Genomic DNA, 14,729 nt, shown 5'->3' with positions numbered 1-14,729 from the left:
TCATTGTGGATATATCCAATGAGTACCATGCCATTCCCTAGGGTTCATTACAGTTAACACCTGTACACCTTGCCAAAACTTTTCCTCTACAAAATCAAATATACGGTGACTCTTTTAAATTAAAATGTAATTATAAGGTAAACCATACACCTCACCTTTTTCACTTAAAATGGTTCATGGACCTGTGGAATTTAAGAAACAAAACAGAGGAGCACAGGGAAAGGGAGGGAAAAATAAAACAAGAAGAAATCAGAGAGGGAGACAAACCATAAGAGACTCTTAACTCTAGGAAACAAACTGAGGGTTGCTGGAGGGGAGGTGGGTGGGGGATGGGGTAACTGGGTGATGGGCATTAAGGAGGGCACGTGATGTAATGAGCACTGGGTGTTATATGCAGCTGATGAATCACTAAACTCTACCTCAGAAACTAGTAATACACTATATGTTAATTAATTGATTTAAAAAAAATAAAATGGTTCATGGACCATATTCCATGACTATAGAATATATATACACCTCATTATTTTTCAGGATATATGGCTGCCTATAACTTAAAGTCTAAATAAAAATCAAAACCGTTTTTGGGGCGGGTGCCTGGGTGGCTCAGTTGGTTAAGCAACTGCCTTCGGCTCAGGTCATGATCCTGGAGTCCCGGGATCAAGTCCCGCGTCGGGCTCCCTGCTCAGCAGGGAGTCTGCTTCTCCCTCTGACCTTCCTCCCTCTCATGCTTTCTCTCTACCATTCTCTCTCTCTCTCTCTCTCTCAATAAATAAATAAATAAAAATCTTAAAAAAAAACAAAAAAAAACACACGTTTTTGGGGCACCTGGCTGGCTCAGTCAGAGGAGCATCTTGGGTGTCATGAGTTTGAGCCCCACGTTGGGTGTAGAAATTTAATTAATTAATTAATCTATTCATTTATTTATTTATTTTGGAGGCGAGAAGTGAAGAAGGAATTTACAAAGAGGAGAAACTTCTTTGATTCATACCCGTAGTTCTGCTCATCAATGAGAAAAAAGATGATATATACATTGACTTCTAGGAACACCAAAAGAAGCAAGGCAGCATTTACTAAAAACAGATAAATCAGGGGCACCTAGGTAGCTCAGTTGGTTTGAGCGTCCAAATCTTGGTTTTGGCTCGGGTTGTGGGATGAAGCCTTGAGTCAGGCTCTGTGCTCAGCATGAAGTCAGCTTGGGGTTTCTCTCCCTCTCCTCTCTCTACGTCTCCCTCTCCTCTTCTCTCCCTCTCCCTCTATGCCCCCCTACTCACACACTCTCTCTCTCAAACAAATAAATAAATCATTTTAAAAAGTAGGTAGATTATATCTTCTTTACCCTACATCTTTAAACTCCTGAAAGGGGTTAAATGTCTGAAAAGGATTAATATATTTTATATGTATATATAACTTTCAGTACATTAACACCGAAACATATAACTATAAATATATTTAAGATATACATAAAGTTCATGTAAAAAAATCAGGATGTTCTTTAGAGTCTTATGATTTAAAGAGGCAGGCAGAAGATAAAGGAGAATTACATGATGTGTATGTGTATTGTTAGTCTAATGCTCTTTGAAGTTTGGTGTTTCCAAGGAATATCCTTTTGTTACTGGCAAAATATATTTTGGATATTTCAGAAGGATATGTTGCTTGAATTATACCTACATTTCAAGGAAGAAGAGTTTACAGATGTTTCATGAGGCTCCAAGAATTAAAATAACAGTCAACAAGCAATAGAAAATTTCAGTATTTCAATACCAATTTCTTGATTTCAGCTCAGGTCATCATCTCAGGGTCTGAGACTGAGCCTGCATGGGGCTCCGCACTCAGCGCGGAGTCTGCCTGAGATCCTCTCCTTCTGCCCCTTCCCCTGTGCGCATGCACTGTCCCTCTCTAAAATAAATAAATTAAATAAATCTTAAAAAAATATATAACAGTAAAAATTATCTCTTATTGGATATTAAATTCTGGATTACAAGTGTAAAAGAGATTTACAAAAGCAATGTAACATTCACTTTCCACAAAATGGCAATACTGGTGCATAAAATCAAACAGAAGCCTTTAAAAGACAAACTCTTTATACTCATTTGGAACTGTTCAATATCAACATATCAAAAACTTTGGTGGGCCAATAATCTGTACCATTGTAATTTCAGAATGTTAAGATGAGGCATGGCAGAGAGATGCAGTTGCACTGCTGGTAAATTAAGAAGCAGAGGAGGGTCAGATGTGAGAGAGAACTTCCATGGTGGTGTATTTCCTATTTGTGCACTGCAAAGGGAAATGTCTAATCTAGTTATTAAACTTTCAGTCTGTCAGAGGTAATAGCTATTATACTGAAGGCAATTACACAGGCTAGCACTGGAGATCTGAGGGTTTTGTTGTTGTTTTAGCAGAAGTAAGATAATTCCTGGGTTTGTGTGTATGTGCCTTATCTCTTAATCAGCAAGTACATACACAATATCAAAACTCACACTCTTTTTTCCATTTCTACTTGACTGGCAAAGTCACAGATTAAAAAAAAAAAATTACCCTAGATAAGTGTGCCCCATGTTGCCTTTGATGCAAACATTTTTAGACAATTTTTTAAAAACAGATTTACTTGCAGGGGATTTCTTGAGATGTAGAGAAGTGACTGCAGTTCCATGAAGGTTCTTTCTGACACTGCTAGCTATATTTTTAATATCCTTTAAGAATATATATAAAAATGTGGGAGAAAATATATATTCAGATACTCCCCCAAATTAAACTAACCATGATGTAATTCCTACAGAATTATAAAAAGTATCACTTTTTTCCTTCTGAATAAATATGCACCTTTTATTTGAATAAAACCTAAGTATTATCAGTTACCCTGGACCTGAACATTCAAAAGGTCTGAAGTAGTGATGCACATGAGAAAATTATGTGCATGTCAGTAGGGGTGTTAAATTTATATTAATCACTGATATAATAAATGAATGTATTTTTTGCTTATGTCTGTTCTAACTATCTCATTAGAACAGTATCAGTGGTTTAAAACTGGTCTCTGCCAACCCTTGCGAAGCTCTATAAAAACCATCAGTAAAGCTCTTGACTGCTTTGTGAGGGCCAAATCATAACCACTAGACCAACAGGGAGCATCCTGACTGCTTTGTGGTGATTGCTAAGTACTCTAATGTGAGATGTGTTTGTATGTGTGTGTGTATGTGGTAAAATAGTCATAACATAAAATTCACCATTTTAACCATTTTTAAATACACACTTCAGCGGCATTAAGTACATTCACACCGTTGTATAATCATCACCACCACTCATGTCCAGGATTTTTCATCTTCCCAAACTGTAACTCTGTTCCCTCTGAACAGTTCTCTATTCCCCCTCCTTGAGACCTTGGAAATCACCATTCCACTTGCTGTCCCTATGAATCTGGCTACTCCAGGTGCCTCATATAAGTGGAAGCAGACAATATGTGTCCTTTTGTGTCTGGCTTATTTCACTTAGCATAATATCTTCACAGTTCATCCTTGTTGTAGGATGTGCCATTATTTCATTCCTTTTATGGTCAAATAATATTACACACACACACACACACACACACACACACACACACATACATATACATATACATAAAACACATTTTGTTTATCCATTCATCCACGGATGGACATTTGGATTGTTTCCACCTTTTGGTTATTGTGAATAATGCTGCTATGAACACTGGTATGCGTACCCATATGTGCTCGAGTCCCTGCTTTCAATTCCTTTGGGTATATACTCAGAAGCAGAACTATGTGTCGGATCATGTAGTAATTCTCAGTTTAAGTCTTTGGGGAACCACCATACTCTAATGTAAGATTTTAAAGCACAAATATCAGTGTATTCTACAGATCTATGAGAGGTATCTCCTGTCTCTTGTGTTGATGGTTCACATTGACTACATGAACCTTAAAATTGCAACTTGTAACAAATGTCAGAAGTGGCCCAGGATTTCACAGCTGGAAGGGAGAAAATTATAATAATAGCAGCTATCAGTTATTGATGGTTTACTAAATAACAGATTCTGAGCTAAGAGCTTTACATACAAGGATGAAAATACAATACCAGCCAGCCAAGAAATCAAAAGTACAATCTTTTTCTAAATGTATTTTTCAGAGTGTTAACGGTTGTTATGAAAGAGAAACAAGTTAGTTGGCTAAACAGTTTGGATTTTCTCCTGAGGATTTTTCAGACTTCAAAACACTGTTGACTTTCTAAGAGGGGATATATGAAGCCATTATGCAAACTGCTTGGCTTTGTTAAAGATCATGTTGCAGGAATGATCTGATCTAGGACAAGTGCAGCACTACTGGCATTTGGAACCAGATGGTTCTTTGAGGTGGGAAGTTGCTCTGCACATTGTAGATCCTTCAGCAGCATCCCTGTCCTCTACACACTAGATGCTGACAGTACATCCCCCCACTTATGACAATCAAAAATGTCTCCAGACATTGCCAAATGTACCCTAGGAGGCAAAAATCATCCTCAGTTGAGGACTACTGGTCTGTTACTATCTCACTAAGTTCACTAACCATTTTCCCACTTAAATAGAGGCCATTAGACATAGATTTCCTTGATGTCCCCTCCCACCTCAAACCTCCTTGTCTCCCTCCTTTCCACCTCTTCTACAAAACAACAGCTGCTCCTCTTAGCCTCTACCTGCCCACTGGATTCCATTCCCACTTACCTCATACCATGATCCGTCCATCAATAATCCGCTGTTTAGTATGTGTAATTTCTCCCTCAGGTTCCAAACATGCTCATTTTTTTCTCCTAAACAAACAAACACAAACCCTTTCTCCACCCCCTTAAGTTTCTCTCTCTTCTCTATACAACTAACTTTTCATAAGCCTCCACTTTTCCTCACCTCATATTTATTTCTCTGCCCAATAAAATCTGGGTCTACAGCCACTTCTCTATTCAAGACCTCCCATCAGCCCAGTTCAGGGGTTTCCTCAGGGTTTTGTCATTACCTGACATCACCTACTGTTGAAAATATTTTGAATAAACTTTTTTGTTTGTTTGTTTGTTTTATTGTGGGTTTCGTCTTTTATGTGTTTTGTTTTTTTAATAAACTTATGAAGAAAATATGTGACCTGGTGAGTAACCTATGTCTTGACTTCCGTGACATCACTCTCCTGGTTGTCTTCTCACCTCATTGGTAGTATTCTCTACTTCCCTGTGTCTTCTGTCACCCCAAAATGTAGGCAGTCCTTTGGGGGTGACTTTCAGTACTCTTATAAATGATTTCCATCACTCCAAATACCCCTAGGAATTCTCTGTTTATCTCTGACCCCATTATATCCTGAGTTCCAAACTAAGATCTGTTAATAGCAAGATAACAGAATTTGGAAAAAAACAGAACCAGAATTTGTTTATTACAGTAAACAATAATAACTACCACCAAAAAAAATGCCTTCTGTGTGCCAGGCACTGAAGAAAGCACTTTATTTTTTTAAAGATTTTATTTATTTATTTATTTGACAGAGAGAGACACAGTGAGAGAGGGAACACAAGCAGAGGGACCGGGAGAGGGAGAAGCAGGCTCCTGGCTGAGCAGGGAGCCCAGTGCGGGGCTCGATCCCAGGACCCTGGGATCATGACCTGAGCCGAAGGCAGACGCTTAACGACTGAGCCACCCAGGTGCCCCAAGAAAGCACTTTAAAAACATTAACTAATTTAACTTACTCCTCAATGACTCTCTGAAGTAGGCCTTACTATTTCAACATTATAAATGAGGTTACAATCTTAGAAGAGTTCAGTAATTCTCTCATATAGCTAGCAAATCATAAGTATTAGACTGTAACTAGCTTTTACTTCAAAGCCAATTTTCTTAAGCAAGTGATATTGTTTCATCTTATCATTTACATTTCTCCTCAAAATTTAATACTCTTAGATCTTCCTGATTTTCAAAAACTTACAGGATCATTTAAGGTCAAAACTGTAAGCTGTATATACTCTTGGCCTCTGTATTAAAGAAGAATATTTTTCCAAGAATTCTGGGGCTAAAAGAGAGTCATCTTCATCTCCAAGCCTGTAGGCAGAATTGTATCTAAACCATTCCAGACAGATGGGTTTCTTCTATTTTTAATGACATCTAGGAAAGGAGATTCTTGCCTACTAAATTTAGATTGTGAGCCAAAGGCAGGAAGCATATCTAATTTTATGCTCCATGTAGCTACACCTTCACATACAGCTGGTAATATGCCTCCTACCAGGATTATTACCGCAAGTGGAAATGGAGACTTAGAAAACACAATTAAAAAAATAAACCCAGTTACTAAAGAGGGATTCAGCTGGACTCTTCAAGTAGACAAGAGGACAAAATCATTCTAGTCTAGAGTACAAAAGAGCTGAAGTCATATTCTTCCGTGTATTAAAATCCATCTGGCAGAAGTAACTGGAAAAATGACAAAGGAGTTTCTAGTATGAGGTACACATATCACCTGGCTGTAACTAGTTTCAAAGAGTTAACGCCAAATCTTATGGAGAAAAGTCTTGAATGCATCTGAAATTACTGGCATTTTGAGGTTTACAGTTCTACTCCTGCCATCACTTCCTCTAGGCTCTAGGCTTTAGAATCCAAATACGTCACCACCACCCCCAAAGGATTTCTAATTTTGCCTGTCAGATCATCTTTGCCAGCTCTCAACACGTTAAATGAAAAACAAACAAAATATTCACAAATGCTGCAAAATGAAGTTTCTAGCAGTATACTTTACAGAAATTCTTTGGACTATTTGTTACAACACAAAGCTAAAACTGCTTTAAGATAATTATCTTGAAGAAGCTACCCACTAGAGCTGACACAAATGTTTAATTGGTCCTTAGTCAAATACTTTCCCAAATGAACCAGTTTAGCATGCATCTTCACAAAGTTAGGAGGGCTTTAGCATTACTTCAAATAACATAACTTCTTAGGTCAAATCATACTGTAAAATTACATCTGTTTTTAAATGATTAAAGGAAATTGCAGAGTGGATAATCACATGAGTATAACTTCTGACCTCCATTATCACATTAAAATCTAGCATAGACTAGCAATAAATGAAAGTTGATAAAGCTAGGGAAATGTTTATATAAAATTACCATAGTACTACTGGTACACTTCCAAAAACCCAGGTCAAGGCTCCATTATCTTTTAAAACAAATATTCATCAAAAATAGCAAATGACAAGTATAAGATGAAAATACTGAGCTAAACCAATCTGGCAAAACTACTAAATACTTTTTTGTAAGTAATTCATGTTGTTTCCCAAAAGAGAGCATCTACTTCTATCTAAGCAACAAGGGAGGACATTTACGGCCAAAACAGTTCTTTCTTCTACCTCTTTGGTGAATGATTTGACAATGAACTGGACTTAAAAGGACAGTTTCTATTTTGTCACATCCTAGTTTTACAATGATTATTTTTACCCGCCTAAGTATAAACTTGTTACAAGAACAAAATACACATTTTAAACTAATTATCATCTTCAAATTTATATCAAGAGGATTTAACCCCCCCCAAAATCTAGCCTAAACAACAAAAATGTTACCTTATGTTTGGCCATACAGTAGCTATTGTATAAATGCCAAGTTTTATTTGGTGTCTGCTGGAGGCTCATGCAATTTTTTTTTCAACTGCTTCTCAGTCATCACCCAATCTGGAGGTGGTTAATTGCTTTATGATTCCAATTCATATTTTATCACAAAACAATCTCTTATTAGTCATTAGAATAAGCCATTCATAACACTTAGGGATTTTTTTATAACAACTTAATTGAGATAAAACTCACATGCCATAAAGTGTATAACCTCTTTAAAGTGTGTAACTCATGGGGCGCCTGGGTGGCTCAGTCGTTAAGCGTCTGCCTTCAGCTCAGGTCATGATCCCAGAGTCCTGGGATCGAGTCCCGCATCGGGCTCCCTGCTCAGCCGAGAAACCTGCTTCTCCTTCTCCCTCTGCCCCTCCCCCCTGGCTCATGCTCTCTCCCTCTCTCACCTGCTCTCTCTTCTCTCAAGTAAATAAATTTAAAAAATCTTTTTTAAAAAGTGTGTAACTCAGGGGTTTTTAGTATATCCACAAAAATTCTACATCAATCACCACTATCTAATTCCAGAACATTTTCATCACCCCAAAAAGAAATCTCATATCCATCCACAGTCACTCCCCATTTCCCCTTACCCTGGCAACCATTAATCTATTTTGTCTCCATGGATTTGCCTCTACAGGATATTTCATATAAATGGAATCATACAATATGTGGACTTTTGTGACTGGCTTCCTTCATTTAACATCATGCTTTTTTTAAGATTCATCAATGGTGTAGCATGTCTCAGTACTTCATTTCTTTTATGTCTACACAGTAGTTCATTATATGGATATACCACATCGTATTTGCCCAAGCATTGGTAGATAAACAATTGGGTTGTTTCCACTTTTTGGCTATTATGAATAACACTGCGCCTTGAAAATCTGTACAAGTTTTTGCACGAACATATGTTTCCATTTTTTTGAGTGTATACCTAGAAGTGGAATTGTTGGGTCATGCGGTAACTCCTTGCTCTCAACTTTTTACAAAACTACCAAACTGTATGCTAAAGTAACCATCATTTTACAGTCCCACCTGCAAATGTAATGAGGGTTCCAATTTCTTCACATCCTCATCACCACTTGTAATTGCCTTTCTCTTTTATTACAGCCAGTCTAGTGGGTATGATGCAGTATCTCATTGTTATTTTGATCTGCATTCCCCTAATAACTAATGCTGTTGAGCATTTTTTCATAAGCTTATTGGCCATTTATGTATCTTCCTTAGAGAAATGTCTATTCAAATCCTTTGGTCATTTATAAATTGAGTTATTTGCTTTTTTATAGTTGAGGGGTTTTGTTTTTTTTTTACATTCTGGGTTGAAGTCCCTTTTCAGATATATGATTTGCAAATCAATTCTCACATTCTGTGAATTGCCTTTTCAGTTTCTATTAGTCTGTCATTGGACCTCCTCAATTAATTTTGTAAGCCTCTCATTTTTTCTCTTTTTTTCTAACAATTGATAATTTATTAAAAGCAAGTGCAACGGTGACTTCAACCTCAACTCTTGGCTCAATACTGATGGAAGTAATCTGCTTAACAATCTCATAAGGATGGTGCCAATCAACGCATTACTTGTGGATCCTCATCTGGAAATGATCCCAAGCCTTAGAATATTCACAACAAGGAGTTTTTCTTGTAGTGATTCTCAGAGTCTTGATAGGCATCTGAACTGGTCCTTTCACTTTGAGATTCTTTTCCTTTGCACCTCTGATCAAGTCAGAACATAACTTCCTCAAAGGTTTTATACTGTGGCTGGTTAGAGTCACTAATTCAGTGAATCGCCACATGTGGTTCCATGGGTGTCTTTCGGGTGTTTTTTAAAGCCACGGCCATGGGGCGCCTGGGTGGCTCAGTTGGGTGGCATCCAACTCTTGATTTTAGCTGGGGTAATGATCTTGGGTCCTGGGGTTAAGCACCACATCAGGCTCCGTGTTCAGTGGGGAGTCTGCTTGGGATTCTCCCTCTCCCTCTGCCCCTCCCCACTGTTCGCACACATTCTCTCTAAAATAAATAATTATATCCTAAAAATAAATAAATAAATAAAATAAAAGCCATGGCCATGGCATGGTTTCCTGACCAACTTGTTCCTCGAGGAGAGTGAATAGGGAGCAGAAGCAGGCCTGAAGAAGCTCCACTGTAGCTGCATCTTCCTCAAAGTGCATCTTTTTTCTCTTATTTTCTAGCACTTTTTCTTCCAGTTTCTGGGAGATTTCTTCAACTTCACTTGGTTCCAACCATTTTAAAAAATGTTTTGTTTTGTTTTGTTTTTTAATTTGAGCTGCCATAGTTACATATATCCAAAAGTTCTTTTTTATTCCTAAATTGTTCCTTCTTCAAAGAATCTGGTTCTCATTTTATAAGTTCTTAACCTCTATAAGATTACTAGTTAGAGAAGTTTTGGCTTGGTTTGGTGGGATTTTTGTTGTTGTTGAGAGAGAGAGAGAGAGAGAGAGAAAGTGTGAGTAGGGAAGGTGAGAGCGAAGGGAGAGAGAATCTTAAGCAGACTCTTCACCAAGTGTGGAGCCCAACATGGGGCTTTGACCCCATGACCCCAAGACCACAACCTTAGCTGAAACCAAGAGTTGGACCCTTAACCAACTGCAACACCCAGGCACCCCCATTTTTTTTTTCATTTTACATTTTTACTCTGAGTCCTGCCCTACCTCTATTTCCACCAGATTCCTCTATGCAATGTGTTCACTTTGGTCTCTGTTGTTCATGTTGAAGTTTTTTTCCTATGTCTCATGATCCTTAGTAATTGTCTGTGCCTATTTAAGAATGAGGCCCTGAAAGATGTGACTGGCAGCCCTGGTGTACAGACAGGGTTTTCAATCAGAGAGCTTCCCTATAGGAAACAGCTCTTTCATTAGAGACCCTTAAATGCCAGTATGAGAAAGTATTTTGAGTCTTCTTCAGTTTCTCTAAAAAAGATCCCTTCAATTTCCTGAATTAGCCACAGAAATCTGGTGGCCAATGGTCAGGAGCAACAGTATATTTGGGAGATGAGGTGAGAGGTTGTAGGTCCATTGTTCAATACACAGATACTCTCCACTTTCCATCCCATTTGTCACTCCATCCTGAAATGTCTTCAATTTAGAGATCCCTGAATAATTGAGGGGGGGAGGGCAGGTAGTTGCCTGACTACACACTATAAGGCAAGGACCTGGGGATCCAACATTTCAATAAAGAGACTCTGAACTAATGTCTCATTTTTGGTTCAATGTCTCACTCCCACCTCTGAAATACCTGGTGCCACTTGAGAAATTTGTGGAGTGAATCAGTGTACTTCTTATAGGCACCACATCTTCAGGTCCTAAAGATAATACCTAAAGGATAATAACATTTCTCTGTCCTAATATGTCAGTTACTTTTTCCTCTTATCAAGTTTCTATCATCAAAATTTTTATTAAATCTCTCATCAGCTACTCTGCTCTCAATCACTCTCCTTATTTTTAGTCTTAACCTTTTCTGCTTTTTTCATATTAAAAGAGAAATGTAAATGCATATGGAAGTGCATCATTTTTAAGCAAAAGTTAATCTAAATTTATAATAACATTGGGAGGAAGATCTTATGAAGTACCTTTTAAAAATAAGAAAATTAAGTCTTAAATGATAAAATAAAATGCAGAAAGTAAAAAAAGTAGCAAGTGACAGAAACAGAATTTTAATCTGTCTATTAAAAGAAGAGTGGAATGTTAGATTTGAGACCAATACAAAATTATGTAAAATATAAAAATAGGCGAAGAAATATAATATTCAACATACAGATGAAGAGCACATATTCTGTATATATTTCTTCTCATTCTTGCAGTAAATCAAGAAAATTAAGAAAAGAAGGAACTCCAAGAACCAGGAACTCAAATATAAAACACAAAAGGATAAGCTTAAAAAGAAAATGATTGATCCAAGAAAAGAAAATGAGTAGAAAAAATATGTTTCCCATCAGAACTTAAAATAGTGCCAGAAATAGCAAATGCAGAAGCAAAAGGGAAGAAGACAAGGAAGGCAAAGGGATGAAGAGGTGAGGGAAGGAAGAGGGGGGAGAAGAGAATGGGAATACCATCCCCAACCCAGCCCTCAACGCTGGGAGTGGGGTATGAGCTCAGAGAACCGCAGCAGAAAGCAATGTGGAGACTACATCGGGTCCGACCACAGACTATCAAGAGAGCCAGGACCTTCAGCCTGGTGCTGATTAGATGGGACTTCTGGGTTGTCTCCGGGAAGCCGGGATGAGTAAAGTATTTTATAAGGCTAAAAAGGAAGAAAATGTTTATCACTAAGAGAGTGCTTTGCAGAAATACTGAATTACTGCTTTACGCTTTGGAAAATGCTAGTTTAAACCACTGAATTTACTTTAAGAACATAAAGCCTATTACATACTGGCTAAAACCGCCTAATAACAGTAAGAGCTAGCATTTACTGAATACGTACTAAGCCAGATTCTACGAGCTTTAAATGTTATGAGAGTAATAATAATAGCTAACATCTGCAGAGTACTTACCATGTTAGGCACTATTTTAAGCAATTCACAAGTATTCATGTAATCCTCAAAACAAAGTACATGAGGTACATAGTATTTTACAGTTGAAGAAACTGAGACACATGCAAGTGAAGTAACTTGCTCAATAGTCCAGAGCTAGTAAGGGACAAAGCTCTGGCTCTAAAGTATGATTTGACACTGCCTCTGCCGGACGGGCTATAATGCAGCTGCAGCCTGAGCCCAAAATAAAACTTTTCTGCGGGCACCTGGGTGGCTCAGTCAGTTACATGTCCAACTCTTTTTTTTTTTTTTAAAGATTTTTATTTATTCATGAGAGAGAGAGAGAGAGAGGCAGAGGGAGAAGCAGGCTCCCAAGGAGCAGGGAGCCCGATGCGGGACTCGATCCCAGGACGCTGGGATCATGACCTGAGCCGAAGGCAGATGCTTAACCATCTGAGCCACCCAGGCACCCTAAATGTCCAACTCCTGATCTCAGCTCAGGTCTTGATCTCTGGGTCATGAGTTCAAGCCACATATTGGGCTCTACGCCCAGTGTGGAGCCTACTTAATAAAAAAATTTAAAAAATAAAAATGAATAAAAAACTTTTCTGTAAAAAGAAATTTTTATCACATTAAGTGGCACATTCTTTGTCCTCCTCAGAAAGTTCTTTTATGTTGTTATGAACTGTATGAATTTTTAAAATAATTAATATCAACATTCTATGACCCAGAAGTGAACCAGACTGATTTTAAGTCTTGCCCTAGAAAAGATTTTAACATAGATCAGTTACAAAGACTGCCTATAACTAAAATTACAGGACCATTTCTATTCCTTTTAGTGCTTTATAACATTAGTTTAAAACCTATCTGTGAATGTCAAGGGGTACTCATAATGGAAGAAAGCGTGTCACCAATGTAGAAGCAGCCTAGAAAGCTTGTAATTTCTTAATAACCTTCTCTCAATTTGAAGAATCTAAAACTACTCTTATTTTATTTAAAGTGTCAATACTGTTTTTGTTTCCTGAATAATAATGGTTTTCAAAGGGTTTGACAGTTTTTACTTTTGTTGGTAGTGAACTAAAAGCTGATACACCAACGTTCAGAAGCCATGAGGTGGCAAGAAAAGCAAGGCCATCACCATACATTTGAAATTTCAAGTAACTTACTAAACCAGGCTCTATTTCCCCAAGTGCCACAAGTATTCTTACCCCTTCATGATACTGGGCAAGTTACTCATATCTGAACTGTACCTGCCTTGTTTCTCCTACCCACACAATAAAGGAATCCAAATAGATGTTCCTTAAATGTCCCTTAAGCTAGGGGGCCTGGGTGGCTGAACTGGTTGGGCGTCTGCCTTCAGCTGAGGTCATGATCCATGGGTCCTGGGACTGAGTCCCACATTGGGCTCTCTGCTCATCAGGGAGCCTGCTTCTCCCTCTGCCTCCCCCCCCCTCTCAAATAAATAAAATCTAAAAAAAAAAGTCCCTTAAGCTTGAAATTTCTATAATTCTCTATAGTATATATCTGAATGTGTATAGTAGAAATGGGAAATGTATTTTAGAAATAAAAAGAACCACAGATAAATACTTCTGCACAATTACTTATTTACATTTTCTATATTTCCATTTTGGGCACAGAAAAGGAAATTGTTTACTTACTATATTTTATTCCTAAGAACTTAAAGCCCCTCTCCCAATACATTTCCAAACCTAATCTCAGAGAATAAACACTATGTAGGAAAAAGAAATAATACTTATTCAATAAAAAATTAGAAAAATTCTTAAGTTTTGGTTTAAATTTTTTAAACAGTTCAAATTATCTAACTGTAATTCTCAAATGCCTATTCAACATAAAAGCGTGATTAAAAATACAAAATTGGAAGATTTATTTCCAATCGCCTAGCCATCCAGTAAAATTTTTTAGCATTATAAGCTTTATTTCCTGCCTGACATCCTCAGGGATCTAGTTTGACAGCTCCCCTGTACAATTTCTACTATTAAAACTTTCCTGGCCTCTCTTGGCACATGTAAACTGCTGCTAGGTAATATTTCTTTTGGCAACAGACTACATACTTTATAGAAACAGACCTTCAATTGAACTCTCTCCACTCAAATTCACATTTTTCCACAACATGTGAATCTTAAACTGAGTCGGCTATAACAAGATGGACACAGTTTATGGTATTGAAATGTTACATATCCACTAAATTTTCCCTGAAATAGAATCTTAGTTACAATGTCTCTTGAACAGATATAAAAAAAATGGTTTTGGCAAATCATATTCTGAACTAGAGTTATTTTTCTTTCTTTCAATTGCCCTAGAATCACAGACAGATAACTCATCCTACTAGGTTTTAGGAAATAAAAATAAAATCGAAATCTAGAAGAATAAATGCAACAATATGAATGTTACTTCTAAAGTGTAAGAACTGTACTGCTCCCACCTTTTTCTTTAATATGTATTCTAACCAACAATCCACTACCAAAGAGGTAAAATGTACCTTTTAGAGACTGAAAGAGTCCAAATGAAAGTACTGAAACAACTACTCAAATCAAAGTCTCTTCTTTTAAAATCTCAATACAAACCCCAAATGTGCTTTAATTTAATTTAAATATCTATCTGGCCCTAATCCTTCAGTGATACTAAGTTTT

At 37.3% G+C, this 14,729-nt stretch overlaps 1 protein-coding gene and 1 pseudogene across 4 annotated transcripts in view; both read right to left on the bottom strand.

The window, feature by feature from the left end:
• SCAI (suppressor of cancer cell invasion) overlaps positions 1–14,729 on the bottom strand; it is a 137,457-nt gene that overhangs the window by 95,752 nt on the left and 26,976 nt on the right. The gene's annotated exons all lie outside the window — the stretch shown is intronic.
• LOC113934802 lies at positions 9,029–9,431 on the bottom strand (annotated as a pseudogene).

Source organism: Zalophus californianus, chromosome 13 (genome assembly GCF_009762305.2).
Source record: "Zalophus californianus isolate mZalCal1 chromosome 13, mZalCal1.pri.v2, whole genome shotgun sequence".
NCBI classification, from domain to species: Eukaryota; Metazoa; Chordata; class Mammalia; order Carnivora; family Otariidae; genus Zalophus; species Zalophus californianus.
The sequence above is the reverse complement of the archived record's forward strand: the minus strand, read 5'-3'. Positions and strand labels throughout refer to the sequence as shown.